Source organism: Balaenoptera musculus, chromosome 15 (genome assembly GCF_009873245.2).
Source record: "Balaenoptera musculus isolate JJ_BM4_2016_0621 chromosome 15, mBalMus1.pri.v3, whole genome shotgun sequence".
In the NCBI taxonomy this organism is placed as follows: domain Eukaryota; kingdom Metazoa; phylum Chordata; class Mammalia; order Artiodactyla; family Balaenopteridae; genus Balaenoptera; species Balaenoptera musculus.
The window spans coordinates 9,164,575-9,183,135 of NC_045799.1; the positions used below are offsets into that span (position 1 = coordinate 9,164,575).

An 18,561-nucleotide genomic window follows, 5' to 3' on the forward strand; every position below is an offset into this window, starting at 1 on the left:
CATTTCAGTGATAGTTATTATTGATGCTCAGTCCATAAAACCGAGCTGGCATTTGATTGGAAGTTGCTTGCCAATGCAAGCAAGGAAGCATATTTCCTAAAATTTGCTTTGTGAGAGAGGAAGAATTTCTTTATAAAAAACCAATACAGTTCTTTCTCCCCAAAGCAGCATAAACATGACATATATACCCTGCCTTTCTTTACACATATCAGCGTTTACAGAGGATGGTCTGTGACCAGGCAGTTCTCTGTGGTCAAACATATTTAGAAAACACTTCATTTTAAATCCCTCTCTTTGGTTTTCATAATGCAAATTAGCGTATTTAAGGCTCTAGAAGTCCTTTGCTAAAACAAAATCTAACTTTAAAAAAAAAATTTCCCAATTGCACTTGATCATATGACTCTTTTTCCTCTAACATCCACCAAAACTAATGTTCCACAAAGCACTTTGGGTAATGCTGCCATAATTAATATTTTCTGATTTTTCAATGGCATATTATGCTTTTAATGAATAGATTGTATGCAACTGAGGAGCATCTCAATAGGTTTCAGAAGATTTGATTAAACTCTTTTTTTAAGTTTGAAAAAAATAATAAATATGCTTGCATAAAATAATGTAGAAATTTTATGTAAACCTCAGAATTAAGTATCAGAACTCAGAGTCTGAGTTCTGAAGACCTTGAGTTGCCTTTCAGCAACATCTCCCGACCTTATTAACAGAATTAGGCAACTGATTAACCAATTATCATTCATTGTTCACTTATTTATTCTTATTTATTAAACAACCACTTATATACACTACCAAATGTAAATAGATAGCTAGTGGGAAGCAGCCCGCATAGCAAGGGAGATCAGCTCGGTGCTTTGTGACCACCTAGAGGGGTGGGATAGGGAGGGTGGGAAGGAGACGCAAGAGGGAGGGGATATGGGGATATATGCACAGGTATAGCTGAGTCACTTTGTGATACAGCAGAAACTAACACACCATTGTAAAGCAATTATACTCCAATAAAGATGTTAAAAAAAAACCAAAAAAACAAAAACAACCACTATGTGTCAAGCACTGTTATAGGCACTGAGATACCATGAATAACATGTCCATAGGGAATTTGTAGCCTCTTGGAAAAATAAACACTTATAAATAATAACACAAATACATATTTAATTTTAATTGATATAAGTTCTATAGAGGAGAAGAAATTAGTGCAGTGATATTATGAAACAGGAGAAAATGATCCAACTTTGAGGAGAAGAAAGATGTCAGGGAGGGCTTCCTGGAGGAGGTAACATTAGGCCATCACTGAAGGGTTATTTGGGACAGATCAAGGATGAGGCAGCGCAAAAACAGCATTTCTCAGCCCCCACAAACAGAATATGCAGGAAGGAGTTTTGCTGACTCAAAGAAATGGAAGAAGGCCATGTGGCTGGAATCTGGAAAGAACAAGAGAGGTAAGTGTGGGATAAAACTAGAGAGGTAAGTAGGGGTCAGGCCTTCTAAGGCTTGGAAAGCCAGTAATGTATATGAATCTTTTAATCCCAAGATCAGTGCAAAGCATGGTTCATCAAACCTTCCAGTTTTTAAGGTAAGATTAAAAAGAGTTCTTGGTTTGGAAAATAAAATGGATTCTAGCCTGAACCGCTTAAGCATTATTTTTTATCATTAGATAAAAGATTACATCCAAAAATGATAAGAATTAAGCAGCCCAAATAAAAGAGGTTCAGTTATACAAGATGAACCAAGCCAGTTCTAAATCCAAGAATTCAGCGGTCATGAAGTGAAAATGTGCTACAGCCTATCCAAAAGCTGTATCTTGCATAAAAGCAACCAAGAGACCCATCACATAATCAGTATCGCCCACAGGGGAGCTGTGGCCCCAAATCCACTTTACCTTTTATCCCTCTCTGATACATGTGAAATATATTGGTTCTAATCACAGTAAGTGAATGAGGAGAGAAGGTAGGATTTCCATCTCCCTAGCACAATACGCTGCTCAGAACAAGTCATCTTTAGAAATAATTCCATATTATCCCAGTCATACTGTTTGGATATTTGGGACTTATTTAATGAAATGGTTGGCTTTAAATATTTCCAGAAGTAGGCTTTTAAAATTCAGAGCATTTGTCTTCAAGATAGAGGTCAGGATTTGTGATCAAATAGTATGCCCTCGGACTTGAAATACTGTATATGACCTATGACTGGAAGAAGGGTGCCTCCCAGAAGTTAGTAGTAGCTAGTTCTGGGGGAGGAAAATGCCTGCGTGAGGTTATTTATGATCAATAATACTACTAATAAAATTGCCTTAATTCTCCAAACTATTCCATTTGTCTCCTTTATCACTGCAAAATGGCATGTCCAAGATACTAGGCACTCACCAGTGAAAGCTTCCCATTCCTATGCTTCTCTGTCCAGATCCAGGCAGTCTTTGAGTCTTGTTGGATCTATCCAACAAGATCTATCTCCTCCCCTCCTCCCCTTCTTAAGCCAACAAAACCAGATCAGCTACTTTCTTAGGGTGACGAAAAGACCATGGGCTTCTCTATCATGAAGATCTGGGCTCAAATCCAGGTTCACATTTCAGAGAAGTTGCTGCCCTTCTCTAAGCCTTGTTTTCTACAGAAAGGGGATGGGGTCAGGTTCGAGCGTGCAACCTGAAGCCAGTCTACCTGAGTTCCATTCATGGCTCTCCCGTGTGATTTTGGAAAAATTATTTAACCCCTACAAATCTCAGTTTCCTCATCCAGAAAATGGGGATAATAATAGTAGGTCTGTTGTGAGAACAGTGAGAGAACACTGTAAAACACCTAGGATGGTGCCCCATGCTGAGTGAGCCTTCGGTGTTGATTAGATCATGAGTATTAAGACAAGATGTGGTCCCACTAGGGCTCGTCCAGATGGCATCTCAGGAGGGCACTCAGGTCCTGCAGGATCACCTTCTCCTAATGCCACGTGCCCCTCATAACGTCATACTCTGGCCCCGATCTACCACATTTTGTTACACAGATGCACTAATCCCTGATCCCCTGAATCTCCCCCTCCTTTCTGTTCTCCTGGCTGTACATCAAGGCAGCCTGCTTTCACCCCTTTCCTGGTTTGGTAGCTCTTTAGGTCAGGGACGACGTCTTGTTTCATGTACAGGTAGTTGACAGTAAACACAACACATATTTTTTTTGGCAAAAAATATTTGGTGCATTTGTTGCCCTGCCCCATAAAGCTGAATCCTCACTGGATAATTCCTCACCCAAAGAAATGCAGGACAGCAGGGCAGCTGTGTGTTGAGCTGCTGTGCCTGCTGCAAAAAACCAGCCCCATACAGAAGGATCTGACATCCCCTCCCCACAGCCTGAAGACCACCGGACCCAATTCACCCTAGGCATGGGAGATTCAGGATTCAAGTTGCCAAAATCAATCCGAAGGGGGACATTCACATTTTGAAATTTACTAGGTTTTTTTTTTACTAGGTTCTCTCTTCTTACCACACTAGAACCATGTGATCAAACAAATAAACTTTTTTAGTACAGTCAAGTTTGGGGTTTGTTTGTTTCTTTATAATTTTTATATTGTTGGTGAGGCATATTGTGAAAGCAGCATATGATAGTGTTTAAGAGCAGGAATTGTACTTCCTGGGTTGCAATCCAGACTCATTAGTACCCTCAAGTCAGTCACTGATCTTTCAGTCCTTTTCTCACCTATAAAATGGTAATAATATTAATTTTTCATTAAATTGTCACGTAAATGGTTAGAATATTGCCTGGCACATAATATTCATCCATTAGCTAATGACATTAGTAGTTACTTCAAATGACAGTCTGTAGTAACCACGTGTACAACTTGATCCCCCCACCCCCCAAACTCGGTCAAGTCTTACTGTTAGGTATGTTCTTGTAAGCTTCCTTTATAGGCTGTGTGTGGGGGGGGGCACCTGCTCTGTGCCAGGCACTATTCCCCATGGTCGGGATATAAGTGTCAAAACAGACCAGGTTACTGTTTTTCTGCAAGGGGAAAAAAAATTTAACAAATATATAAACAAGATAATTTGGCTTATACGCACCATGAAGTTCATTAATGCAGGAATGATGTGACAGAAAAACTAAGAGAGGGACACTTCTGATAAGTGGTTAGGGACGAGTTTTCTGAGAACGGTGACATTCACACTGAGATCTAAGTATAGCAAAGGAATTATCATGCAACAGACAGGAGAATAGAATACCAGAAAGGTTGAAAAAATACAATTAATCAAGTACTTTATCTGAATAAACATCTATCTCACTCATGTAGACCAAAGATCGGGGAAACTCACAGCTTCTGGGGACAAAATCTAGCCCGCGGCCTCGCTTTTTTTTAAATTGAAGGTTGATAAGGACGAAGACACGCCCATTGTTTATGGGTTGTCCACAGCTACATTCTTGCTACAAAGGGTAGAGCTGAGAGTAGTTGTGACAGAGGTCATATGGCCCATTAAGTCTAAAATATTTACTATCTGGCCCTTTCCAGAAAAAGTTTTGCCAACTCCTGGTGTAGACCATAAGACCATGAGGGCAAGGGTCACATTTGTCTGTTGTGCCTGAGTTCTTCACCTCCTGGTTCCGTCTGATCTGACATAGAATCCCAGAAATACGCTAGAAAGAGAATAAATGCTGGCTATCTTGACCTTTTTCAATTTTATGACTTTATTACAATGAAATCTATTGAAGTGATAGTGTAGTTCGGAGCACCACCGCCTTCTCCCAGAGAAAATCTTTGGTTCCCACAGTTTCGAGAAGCAGCAGTTGACATGGTGGCCCAGGTTAACAAGTGCACATTTATCTCACTAGGAGTCTCCTGCAAAGGACTTAGATCAAGATGGGTTCCAGGCTGAAATGAGACAGTGGTTCTGTAGGGTGCCAGCCAATCTGGCAAGGATGGCAGGACAAGGAAACACACTCTCTGCCAGCTTCGAAGGCAACTCACCTATGTATGGTATTAATTCAAAGCAGCAACCCTTCAACTTGGCATGTGCCAGGGTTTGTCACCCTTTGCACTATCAACATTTGGGCCAGAGAAGTCTTTGCTGTGGGGCTGTCCTGTGCACTGTAGGATGTTCAGCAGCATCTCTGGTCTCTACCCACTAGATGCCAGTAGCATCCCTCCTCCAGATATGATCATCAAAACTGTCTCCAGCCTTTGACGAATGGCCCCAGGAGGGCTGGGTGGATGGAGGAGTGAACAAGTGCCCCTCAGCTGAGAAGCACTGGCATACGCTGAAAACATGCCTCTCCTTCTATGGGAACTTCTAGATGTTGGAAGCAAATACTCTCAAAAATGAGTATTTAGAGAGCTGTAATATGCAGTAACCACCCTTTCACTTCAAATCACCCTTGTGTATTTTCACATCCACCTAGATGGGGGGTGGGTGCCAGTTAAAAATGACAACGTTGATAATTCCTAACAACATTATGGAGATTAATTTTTATGACTAGGAGCAAAACTTTTTTTTTTTTAACATCTTTATTGGAGTATAATTGCTTTACAATGGTGTGTTAGTTGCTGCTGTATAACAAAGTGAATCACCTATACGTATACATATATCCCCATATCTCCTCCCTCTTGCGTCTCCCTCCCACCCTCCCTATCCCACCCCTCTAGGTGGTCACACACAACCAAATATAAAATAGATAGCTAGTGGGAAGCAGCCACATAGCACAGGGAGATCAGCTCAGGGCTTTGTGACCACCTAGAGGAGCATAACTTTTTAAAACTTGTTCAGTTTGATCCAAGGCTGAGAGTTGTACGCCCTCTTTGGAGTTGCGGTGGTGTTGTAGCAGTTGTGAATGGGTAAAGAAGATGTGGCACATATATACAATGGAATATTACTCAGCCATAAAAAGAAACGAAATGGAGGTATTTGTAGTGAGGTGGATGGAGTTAGAGTCTGTCATACAGAGTGAAGTAAGTCAGAAAGAGAAAAACAAATACAGTATGCTAACACATATATATGGAATCTAAGAAAAAAAAAAAAAGGTCATGAAGAACCTAGTGGCAAGACGGGAATAAAGACACAGACCTACTAGAGAATGGACTTGAGGATGTGGGGAGGGGGAGGGGTAAGATGTGACAGGGTGAGAGAGTGGCATGGACATATATACGCTACCAAATGTAAAATAGATAGCTAGTGGGAAGCAGCCGCATAGCACAGGGAGATCAGCTCGGTGCTTTGTGATCACCTAGAGGGGTGGGATAGGGAGGGTGGGAGGGAGGGAGACGCAAGAGGGAAGAGATATGGGAACATATGTATATGTATAACTGATTCACTTTGTCATAAAGCAGAAACTAACACACCATTGTAAAGCAATTATACTCCAATAAAGATGTTAAAAAAAAAAAAACAAAAACGCTCGGGCACAAATGCAATCTGTGTACTGTGACCCCTGCACAACTCATAGGCCAGACATTATAAGGAATCTCAGAATTCTCTCTCTGCTGCTGACAAAACCTCAACTAAATCTTTCTGTCTGCCCGTAGCTAATGCTCCACAAGCTGCAACAGCAAGAGCAGACGCACACGTGGATGACATTTTTTTTTGCAGAGAGGACCCAGGAGGTGAGCCCAGAACAAAATAGAGAGAGACAGGGAAGTAGAGAGTGTGGCAGGCAGCTAGGTGGATTCCGTTTTTTCAACAAAAGGGTCATTAACATGACCCTCCTTGGGAAAGGAAATTCAAAACAGTGCCATCTTAGCCTAAATGGATATTGAACCTAAAAATTCATGGTTGCTTAGGATGCTTTATACCCCCAACACCAGTGTAATTTTTGATACAGTACATTTCATTATACTTATCATTATATGTCAGATAATTTCAGCAACAATTTCCCTAAGAAAGAATGGATCATAGGTTTTAAATTAGCAACCCATAAATACATATAGCATGTATGTATATATGCATATATGTACATACATATATGTAATAATATATATATTTGGCTCACATTTTGCTTTTAGCTTCGAATTGTCAACATTTAAAAAGAGATTTTCATGAAAAAATTTGGATCTGGCTTCTCTTCACAATCCAGAAGATCTGCTCCCACCTTCTTAAATGATGACGATTCACTGAATATGAGCAGCAGAGAGTGTGCTTCCTAGTTTACCACACTCCCTACCACTCCCCAATAGTAATCCTTGCCTATTTCACACATTCAGGTTAGCTCCCTGGAACCATTTGGCATGTCTGTTTGCAGCTGCTTGTATAGATTAATTTTATCTTTGTATTTGGCCACTTCCTGCAGCCAGACCAAGTCCCTTTTCACTTTCAAATAAGCTTGTTCCAAACGCATTGCTTCCATAAAAGTTTGTCTGACTAAGCTTATCCAAATTTCTTCCTCCGACTATTTTCTCCGCCCGAATACATCATATTTCATTTATAGCAGCACTTCCCCAAATGCGCCCTGTGGACCAAATACATATTGTGTACAGGAAATATAAGGATACTATGGTTGAATTAATTAAGAAACTTCAATAGTACACAAGGTTAAAAGTGTCTTTGCATCAGTACTTTTCAGAGTCTATAAATGCAAATGTGCTCTATGACTTTCCGGGGGGTGGGGGAGGGCGGGGCACAGTACGTGAGCATTTCCTAGTTTTCCATGGAACTTCAGAAAACTCTACTATCATATTTTCTTGCCTATAAAAAATGTGTATTCGTAGTCTCCAATATTTTTGCTAATTGTTTTCAACCACAGATAAGTTGCAGAGAAGGGAGGGGTAAGCCATCAACAGAGGTGGGGGAGGGGTGGAAAGGGGAGGAGTTTTGAGTTTTCATAGTAGGACCATTAAAAGCAAAATGTAATCACCATCAACATAAACACCTTCACATAGAAGAGAAGTCATTTTGAACACCCCCTAAAGTAGGAAAAATAATATCTCCATCAAGGACCACCCTTTCCACTGAATACCTTTGGCTTGTAAAATGTATCCTGTGTTTTTCTGATTTCCTTTATTTCATTGAAGATCTGTAAAAACTTTGTCACAGACTGTCACCAACGTGCAAAACTGAATTTGGGAAACACTGGTCTACATTACGTTAAATCTGGCAACAACACAAACTCAAAAACCACTGTAAAAATAGTTCCCACATGAGAGAAGAGATGCTAAGTTTCCAAGGGAGGGATTGCTATGAGCTGTGGAAACACACTGACGCAAACAGGGAGAAAAGACAAGGATGAGATGAAAGTGGATTTTCCCTTGGAGTGGCTTTTGGAGATTCCCTTCCCTTATCCTGATCTTCCATTGAAGTCACACTGGGGAGGGTTTGCAGTCCTGCATGAGCTCCAGGGGCTGCCCTGTGCGGCCCGGCATTGACGGGAAAGAGTGATGATCAGGGTGCAAAGTGGATGGATGATGACCTTAGCAGTTTGGGTCAGAACAAGAAGAAGCAGAAGTGGTACTTTGTAAAATGAGCCAGCATAGTCTAAAACCTTGAAAATATGTTATTTAAACCATTTCAAGATAAAAAAAGATGATGATGCTTACGGCAATTTTAAGGAGTAAAAATGCAAGATACAAATATGTCCCAATTATCCACCACATGGATGGTTTTGTCCTGTGACTGGTGGGTGGTTATTACTCTCTGGAGCAAGTCCCTGTAGTTATACTGCATCTTAATGTATTTTATAAAGTCCTTTTTTTTTTTTTTTTTTTTTTTTTGCCCATTTGACCCTTACCAGTTGATTGGGGTGATAAAATGTGGAGCCTCCAAATAATCCATTTTTATTTTAAGTAGGATTTTTTTTTTCTTTTTTATTGCTCTACATATTGGTTTCTCCTATAGAGATTAATAAATCCTTGAGAGCAAAAACTGAAACTACACATTTTAGGATCCTCACTGCCTGGCGCCTAGTAAGTTCTTGCTAAATGCCTTTGTGAATAAATAAATGAATGTGAAAATAGATGATGAATGAAGACCAGAAAATAGCAAACTTAATTTTTCATTTTGCATTTTTTAAATTAAACCTTTTAATTTGAGATAATTATAGACTCACATGTAGTTGCAAGAAATAATACAGAGGGATCTCCTGTACCCTTGGTCCAGTTTCTCTTAATGGTAACACCTTGCAAAACTATAGCACAATATCACCACCCGCATACTGATATTGATGCAGTCAAATATGGAACATTTCCGACATCACAAGGATACCTCATGGCAATGTCCTTTTGTAGCTCCTTTGCTCCTGTCCCCATGTAAAAGTCCAGGTTCCCTGCTCAGTCTCTGTTGATACCAGAAAGGGGGAGCTAGGGCTCCTCATCACTGCTGGGTGGGTGGGAGTTCTAGCTCTCCACTGGGCCTCACTTACACCCCCAGGGGAGAGGGATGGAACTGTTACTGGTGGGCAGTAGTGGAAGTCCTGACTCTCCCAGGGGCCACCTCTGACCCCAATCAGGTGTGGGCTTTGAGGCACCTTATTACAGCCTCATGAAGGGACATCTCAGCTTCCCATTGGCCTTTGCTGGTGTAGGTGGTGTTTGTGCCACATTTCTTTTGGTGGTTGTTATTTAAAAGTTTTCCACCTTACTAGGCTGCCCCTCTCTTGGTCCTTTGGCTAGAGAGAGCAGGGTTTTGCTGGGGCTTTTTTCACTGCACCTGCTGGTGTTTCTGGGTTTCTGGCTTCTTCAGCTCCAAGTCTGGGATGCATGAAGCAAAAAGAAAACCAAGGAACTCGCCACATCTTTTCTTGAGTACCGAGGTCCCTAGCTGCTCTGCTTTCTTCTCTTTGCTTTCTTCTCTTCACTTTTCAGTCTTTTTATGTTTGTTATATATATATATATATATATATATATTATATAATGTGCAGGGTCTTTAGTTGTGCTTCGTGGGAAGAATAGAAAAAATGCATCTACTCTTTTTGGAAATGGAAGTCCTCATTTTACATTTGAAAAGGGATATTTTTTTAAAATTCCCTGACTTGTAACAGATTTTCAAGAAGAACATCTTAAGTGTTCAAGAACATTGAAGATGTTCTTCTTGAAAATTCCATGTGTTTTTATCTAAATGGGCATTTATTCTATTATTATTATTTTAGTGCTCATCCATCTACAAGCACTACTAGCTGAAATCTAACTGGTGAGTCAATGTCTACCTGGTGAGTTGATCTCTAACTGGTGAACCCCAGAGTCAATTTAATATATAATACAACTTCTATTTCAAAAACAAATTCCCACTCATCCTGACTTTTTTACTTACATGTATAAAATGTACATATTTACATTTTGAAATATTACTTTTCCAAAGGTATCCACTACCCCCTCTTAAAGGCAAATAGTTTACTTTGAATTAACTTTTCAGAACATAAGAGAAAAGAAAGTTCAAAAACCTCTAGTTGGAGACATTTGTTTTGATTTTACTTCCACTCTATTTTAGCTAGAGTTCACAAAACAACAACACTACAGAATGTATTTTCTCTAATTTTTCATTGAAAACACGCTTTTTCTTTCAAGAAAGTTCACAAATGTGAGACAACACTGAAGCCCTTTCAAAATAGGGAAGGAATTTTCAAAACATAGATCCATATTGACATTCTCTCATGTAAAAAATAATTTTATTTTAACACATGGGGATTTTAGCCCATATGATGTTTTGATTTGCCAGACTTTGAGGTCAGAGCAGGAACAACAATGACTGTGGAAGGAAGTCCTACAAAGAAGATATTTTGATTTTCCCACTTCCACGTCGGGGCCTTGACTTGACCCTTCTGCCTTTGCATGGGCCCGACCTACTGGCAGTCTCACAGGAAAAATGCACAGCTCACAGTCTAAGAATTAGAAGTGAGTAATGAAGAGAAACAGGTGACAGTCTTAGAACATGGTTAGACGAAAAGTGAGGCCCCAGGGTTATGATAGGAAATTGGGGGCTGAAAACTGAAAATGACTTTTAATCATAAAGGTACAATTTGAATCCTCAGATTACTAGAAACCTAGCTACAGAGTCACTAGATTAACTAAGAGCAGCAGATGTATCCCCTCTTGAAATGCACACACACACGTATATGCACGCATTCATATCATGATTTTTTTTTTTAATTTCCAAGACACACCCTAGGTCAGCATAATTCACAACTCCATCTTCTCTCTGTGGTTCCTCTTTTTGTCTCTCCGTGCACAGTCTTAAATCATAATCCAGCCAATAGATACCCTCAGTGATATCTACGGTGTATTGAAGTCACCAGACAAGATCACATTACCATCTACAGACTGTCTTTGCTGTTCAGGTTCAAAGGAATGACCTGTTCTTTTCAAAGGATGATTCCTAAGAGTGGAATCAAATTAACCACTGTCTCCCAGGGAACTTTCTCTAACCCTAACCTCTCCACTGTCTGGGTTAGATGGCCTACTATGTGCCATCAGAATCCCTGGGCTTGCCTCTCTCATACAATTTATTACTTGAGCTGCTGAGGGCAGAGGGGATTGTCTTACTGGATGTGATATCCCCAATACCCAGCACAAGGCCTGACATATTGTTCCTGTATAATATTTAAAGGAATGAATGAATCTGCTATCAAACTGGTCAATTCGGGAGGAAAAAAAAAAAAAACAGAAATGGAAAAACCTTTAGAGTGACAATACCCTGACACCATATGAGCAAAGGGAAGAGTGACAGGCAGGCCCCTTGCTACGCTTTTCCACGTTAGATGGTTATTATAGCCCTGTTTATGATGCTGAAAAGTTGGAAACAATCTACTCCATCAACACGGAATAGATGAATTAAATGTAGGATTATTTAGCAGGTCAAAGAAATGAGCAAGATCAATACGTATCGACATGGGAAGACCTGAGAAAGATCGTTGAAGGAAAAAAGCAAGTTGCAGAGCATGTACGTAAGATACTTTTATATAAAAGTAAAAAGAAGTCCAAGCAATTCTGTAAGTTCTGGGTATAAATAACAAAACTATTATATGTATTTTCTCAGGGAATATAACATAGGTACAATTTATTTAAAGACAAAAATGGTTAGAAGGCCATACTTCAAACTCATAATAGTGGTTTCTTTAGGGGAAGGGAAGAGAAGTAAGAGAGGGTGTCAAAGGAGACTCTAGTACCATCCTTATTGTTCATTTTGATTTAGAAGGACAGTTCTTTAATTACTTGTATTACTTGCATATGTATTATTTTTTTTTCGTATCCACTAAAAGTTGGTACATTCCTAGACTTGAAATGTTTGCAAATTGTGACCCCAGTGCTCCAGAATATCTTGGTAGGATTCGTAGAATTTTTTTTTCCCTTCTCCTTCTTCATTAAAAGCTGAGAAAAACATTTGTGAAGGATATTGCTTAGGCCAATCCTTCTCATTTTGGAACAATCTCATTGTTTGTCAACTGCCAGCTTTGACATTCTCTCTCACTTCCCACGGTCTGGCAGCCGAGAAGGAATCTGGAGCCAATTCGATTCTCCCCCTCTGAAGAAACAGCTTAGCAGTCTGCACTGTGTTTGGAGAGAACTAGTAAAATGTGCCATTTTTTCCCTCTATTCCAAATGCCCAAGTGTGTGTGTTAAGATGGGAAAAATCTGCCTCATGGCAGAAGTGTACTATCAGCATCCTCTTCAAGAAGAATTAATTTTCTGATACGTCTTGCTGTTTGATGGAAGGCTTGATAGTACAACAGAAGAGTTTCCAGACTCCACCCCTTACTTCCAAAAGTTTGCAATCAAAGCAGACCATATGAACACAAATGTTCCATAATAATTACAAATGTTGATTGCGAGCTATACAACTCAACAACTCTCTAAACAAAGTTCTACTACTATCATACCCATTTTACAAATTGAGTAAACTGAGGTTAAGTGAATTGCAGAGGGTCATATCCTTAATATGCAACAGAGTCCAATTCAAACCGTGGCCTTCTAGATCCAGAGAGACCCAGTACCTTTTAACCATCCTTCCATATTGCCTCACGTCACAGTCTCCCCTACTTGGTGCTTAGCAAATAAAAGATCCTCAATAAACACTTCTTGAATGAATTAATGAACAGTTTACACCTGACAGACACTTGATTAAAGGACCTTGCACAAAACCAAAGGCATGGCTAACCCCCCTAGGTATACAGACAATGAGCAGTATAACCTCACCCGGAAAATACTCATGGGATTTGGAGTCATAAAGACATAGATATAACCCTTGACTACTCCACTTGCAAACTTAGATAAGTTTCTTAGTCTATATAAGCCTCAATTTCCATATTTGTAAAAGAGGTGAAGTGTGGCGGCATGATTCTAAATGGCCCCCAAGATTCTCACCCCCTGGTGTTACACCCTCTGCATGATCCTCTCCCCTTGAGTATGGATAGAACCTGGGAATATCATGGGATATCATTCCTGTAATGAGTTACTGATCAGTTGACTTGGAATTAATCAAATGGAGATTAGCCTGGGTGGGTTCGACTTAGTCAAAAGAGCCTTTAAAAGAGGATGAAGCTTCAGAGAGATGATGTTGCTGGCCTGGAAGAAAGCAAACCACCATGTTGTGAACATGGGGACCACATGGCAAGGAACTTCAGGTGACCTCCAGGAGGTGAGAGAAGTTTCTGGTCAACAACTAGCAACAAAAGGGGTGTGTCAGTCATACTGCTACAAGGAAATGAACTATGCCCACAAGCGGTGGGCTCAGAAGAGGACTCAGAGACTCAGATGAGAATCCCAGCCTCCACCAACACCTGATCCCAGCCTGGTGAGACCCTGAGCAGAGGACCCAGGTAAACCATTCCTTGACTGTTGATCCACGGAACTGTGAGATAATAAATTTATGTCATTTTAAGCTACAAAGTTTGCATTAATTTTTACATAGCAATAGAAAACTAATACTATATGATGTGATACATCATATAGCAACTTAAAAATTAGATAAAATAATAGAGGCAAATTGCCTAGCACATATATGATCACAGTATATTTTAGCTCTCTTTTCTTGGGGAATGTGAAGCTACCCACATACCACTCTGAAAGTGAAGGTGATGGCTGGAGTTTCGGCCTCCATCTTGGCCCGTGAGGACAAGAGCCACACTAGAGATGGCGAGTGGAAAGTTGGAGGGAGCCTGGAGCCCTTGACCATCACAGAAAACCACATCAGCTTGGACCTGTGTACGCAAGCAACACCTTCCATAACTGACTCACTCTTCCGGCGTTTCCCTTTTACTATCAGTCCAACTCAGTTCTGTTAACAGGTCCTAATCAGTGAGGTACAAACTCAATTTACTCACTCACAATCAGGCTCTCATCAGCAAAAGTATTGACAATGCCGACCTTCTTCACAGGAGCAGGATACCCTGGACTTTCTAGAACAGAGGAATTCAAGTGATACCATACAAAAGGGTTGTTCCACTTGTTGGCCAAGAATTCTGATGAAGAGAGTTAAGATTTCGTCTGCGCAGGAGGTGAGAGTAAACAGTGAGAGAGACAGAGGTAGATGTCAATGTAGAGAGAGAAGGAAGGCACACGGCATTCCTCAGTACCATACCGCTGGATTCCTCGCTGGATTCCTCGGGGTCCCCAGCGTGTTTACGAAACACCCTTCATCAGCATCATCATTATCTGCTCCATCAGAGGAGGTGGGTCATCAGCAAAGAAGGATCAGATTCTCTCACAAGCTCATTTCAATGCTTAAACTGCAGGCCTCTCTTTTTTCTGGTGAGAATTTCTATTTTATCATTAAAACTGCTGATTGCAACCCGACTACTGCATGACTATTTTTCACACACGCAGAAAAGGAGGTAATGCGATCAACGCAGCACCAATATTAAATTACTGTAACTCATTTACCCTGCCGGCACGTCATTATCCCTCTCCCTTCACAAGAGCTTGCACACGCACACAAAATCTATAAACTCTTTCCAGGAATACAAAAGCATCCTCTATGATGTTGATAAGAAACAGGACAGTCACTCTCTCCTGACATATTTGTTCTTTAAAAACAAATCAATGGCACGGGGATTTGGCACCTGAATGCAGAACAACGGCTTGATGAGGCAAAGATTGTCTTCATTAAGAACATTAATATTCATAGGGAGTAGAAAATCTGACACAAGAGAGGACTCACTAACCTTTTCTCATATTAGATTTTTACTTCTTAACACAATTACAGTCCGGCAATGACTTAATTAATGCTGCTTTTCGTCAGACGCCTTTAAAGAGCTGTCAATTTGGTCCTGCAGAGGCTGTCAACGAAAGAGAAAGACAGTCATCTCGGTGAAAAAGACACAGGAAGAAATTCAAACACTTAATAATATTCAAAGTGCTAAGCAAAGTCACATATCAACTGGGATTAAGGAGAATTTTTGTCTTTTCCTTCCATCTTGTTGAAGCCAGTCTGGCGATGGTTGCATGGGCGTTGCTATTGGGTTGAGAAGGTGCAGAGAAAGATGCAGTGAAAGTGTTAGCGGTGGAAGGAAAGACCCTCCCTAACTTACAATTGTGGCACATCAACCACCTATCACCTGGGATGACCTGGGTGATCGGCTCTCTACAGTCATAGCATGTAGCACTGGACTTGAAAAGCGAGCTATGTGTCCAAACACCTCTCTCTATAGGTGAGGAAATCAGTCCATCCTATGTATCTCTGACCAGATCTTGCCAATTAAGCTCTGCTGGCCAAAAATTTCACCTGCGGTATTTTTTTCTTAGAAGGTACAGTGTTAAAAATGATAAAGTATCTGCCCAGCTATAAAACTTCAAGATGTATGTTTTCTTTACAACTTGGAATATTTAGCAACCCTGTCCACTGCTCCTCATGGCCACGGCCTGCAGAACTTGAGAGCTGGTGGCCCTCTCCAGTTTTACCACCATCCCCCCAGCTTACACCAAGTCAGCTTCAGGCCTTTCCTTTACCGCCTGACCCCTCAAGGCCCAAGTGATTGACCCTCTCTCTTTACCCAACTTGACTTTGGCCTCTCTCCTAAAATCACCCCAAACTTTCCCAGATGTCAACACCTGTGCTCAACCACAGGATTATCAGTTTGAACAAACTATGCTGTTTCCGAGGGTATTTTCCTCTGGTTATTTCTTGGCTAAAACAATGTACCCTTATCACATGGCTGGAATCCGCCTCCCAGTTCTTAGCCTGCACCACAGCACTACTGGCGTTTGGGGTCAGGTAACTCTCTCCTGTGGGGTCTGTCCTGTATGTCAGAGGATGCTAGCAGCATCCGGGGGCCCCATCCACGAGAGGCCAGTAGCAACCTCCTCTATCGCCTCCAGGTGACAACCAAAAATGCCTCCAGACATTGCCAAGTGTCCCTCGGGGGACAGAGTCGCCCTTGGCTGAGAACCACTGGCCTATTGGTCCCGCCTCTATCTTCAGCCTCAATGCCCCTTCCTCAGAGAGGTCTTCCTGATCATCCTAACTCATTCTCCCCTGATTCTCTGCTAGGGCACCCTGTGTATGTCACACACCATTTGTTGTAGGGCTTTTTTTCTTCTTTTGTTCAGTGGCTAGATTAAAAGCAGCATGAAAATAAAGGCTACTATAAATAGTATCTGAATAACTGATTCAGCATTTCACAATCCACTGTGAGGTTAATTATGCCTCGTCAGCAATGTGTTGTTAATCCAATCTCCTGGATGGCTCTGGGGAAGAGTCACAACATCGCTATTCCTTCTTGGTTAAGCTATCAGTGACTCAGGTCACACAGACATGACAAGCAAGCACTCTTCCTTATGACTGTGCAATTCTTCTTTCAGTGTTCAAAGGTGTCAAATACTAAGTCCCATTTGTTATATTCTGGACACAGATTCTGGCTTGGAAAAATGAGCAATCATGTAGAGCAATGACAGTGTGGTGAAGCCTTAATTTTTTCCTGCCTGAAAAGCTACTGGCTGCAACTCTGTGTGTGAAGACCCAGAGGGAAACCTGCAGATTTTCTTTACTCTGGGAAGAGTTACTGAAGGGGCACCACTTGGCCATGCAAGGAAAGTCCAGCAACTACTTTACCATCAGAGCTGGTTACCGGAGAAGCAATGGTAAATAGGGGACAAGGTGACTGATGCAAAGAAAAGTTTCCTGACTTTTTCCTTTGGCAACTCATTATTTTTAGACCTTCTCTGATTCACTGAGGTATTCTTAAGATCTTTTTACAGGCCTCAAAAAGGGGTCACTGAGAAAGAGGGGCATCCTGGCTGGGGACCCAGAATCAACATCAGTCCCTAAAGGTCTGTTGGAGAAACCTGCCCAGGGCATACCACGTGACTAAGGCTGGCGAGACCTCACATCCTGCCATTCCAACTCAGCAGGCATACTTCCTAGAAACTGTTGAGCACAGAAGGGAAATCCAAGAGGGATTTTAAGTTTGGGATTTCACTTTGGTCAAAGCTAAAATCTTAAGCAGCTAAAAGGCCTCCTTTCAGGGGTGGGCAAAGCCACATAGGTGGGTGGGACCTGTTCTCAACAGTGACACCATGTGGAAGCACCAGAAACAGCAGCAGCTAGGACCTGAGGTTGGGTTCCAGCCTTCCTAACCACCGTTTCTCTCTCCAACTGGCTTTTGAAGCAAAGGTGAGTCTATGAAATGGCTATAGCTCCTGGGACTCAGGAACAATTCATGTGGGCATCAGAGGCAGAGTATGGGGTCAGGGAAGACTGCATGAAGGATACACTAAAATTTCTACTTAGGAGTATTTATGCGGCCTCAAGCAATTAACTAGAACTAATAAAAGGTGTAGGTGTTTTTACTCCTCAAGTTATAGAATCTCATTATACCAGTGTGGCTTTCAGAGTCTGCAATTAATCTGGCTCTGGTGTCAAAGACAAAGGAATGTGTTTTAAGACCACTAGGAAGGATAACTTAGATTTTAAAGTTTCAGAACTGGACTTGTGAGAACTTACCGCCCTACTGTTGGTTTTTTCCCCAATGCATTAACCCACTGATTGATGGAGCATATCCACATTCGGGCTGGCCAGTCCTAAGTTATGGAAGCAAAGGACTGATCACACTTCCCTTCTCTACCTAGTGACGTAGGGCTGCATATATATAGGTTTTGCTGTGACACAGGTCTGAGTTCAAGTCCCAGTTCTGCCACTTATTAGCTGTGCAGGCTTGAACAAGTTCCTCAACCTCCCAAGCCTCCACCTCCTCATCTGTAAAACTATGATAATTATTTCATCCCAGTTAGATTTTAAGAGAACTTCTTACAAGCCAAGCTATGTGCTTTTCAAGCAGCATTTGATGTAATCTCATAATATCTATGAGGTGCAGGCACTTTCATGAGCAAAAAGTGAGGGTTAACAAAATGCTCAGGACAGTGCAGCTAGTAAGTTGTGAGGTCAGGATGTGAACTTAGGCTGCCTTAGGACCTTGTGCTTCAACTCCTACTCTGCACTTCTGTGATGGGGTTTTATGATCATCAAATGAGATCAGGTATTTACGTATCAAATACCCTAACACGTATCCCTAACATGTAGCACATAGTAAGTGATCAATAGATGCTCTCTCTTACTCGTTATACACATTAATCTCCTACTCCTAAACATCATCTCCTTCTTATCTGTTTCTCTCAGCTAATAGTAAAATCTCTTTGTTCAATTATTTAACCATGGCCTAATTCTGCATGCTT

General features: G+C 41.1%; 1 long non-coding RNA gene across 1 annotated transcript in view; it reads right to left on the reverse strand.

Annotated features, from left to right (window-relative positions):
* Positions 1 to 1,187: 1,187 nt before the first annotated feature.
* The window catches only part of LOC118882024, a 201,052-nt gene continuing 183,678 nt past the window's right edge, over positions 1,188 to 18,561 (reverse strand). The window contains exons 2-4 of the long non-coding RNA XR_005016650.1: positions 15,057 to 15,170; positions 4,948 to 5,147; positions 1,188 to 1,430 (exon numbers count right to left, since the gene is read on the reverse strand). This is a non-coding gene — a long non-coding RNA (uncharacterized LOC118882024). The remainder of the gene's footprint in view (positions 1,431 to 4,947; positions 5,148 to 15,056; positions 15,171 to 18,561) is intronic.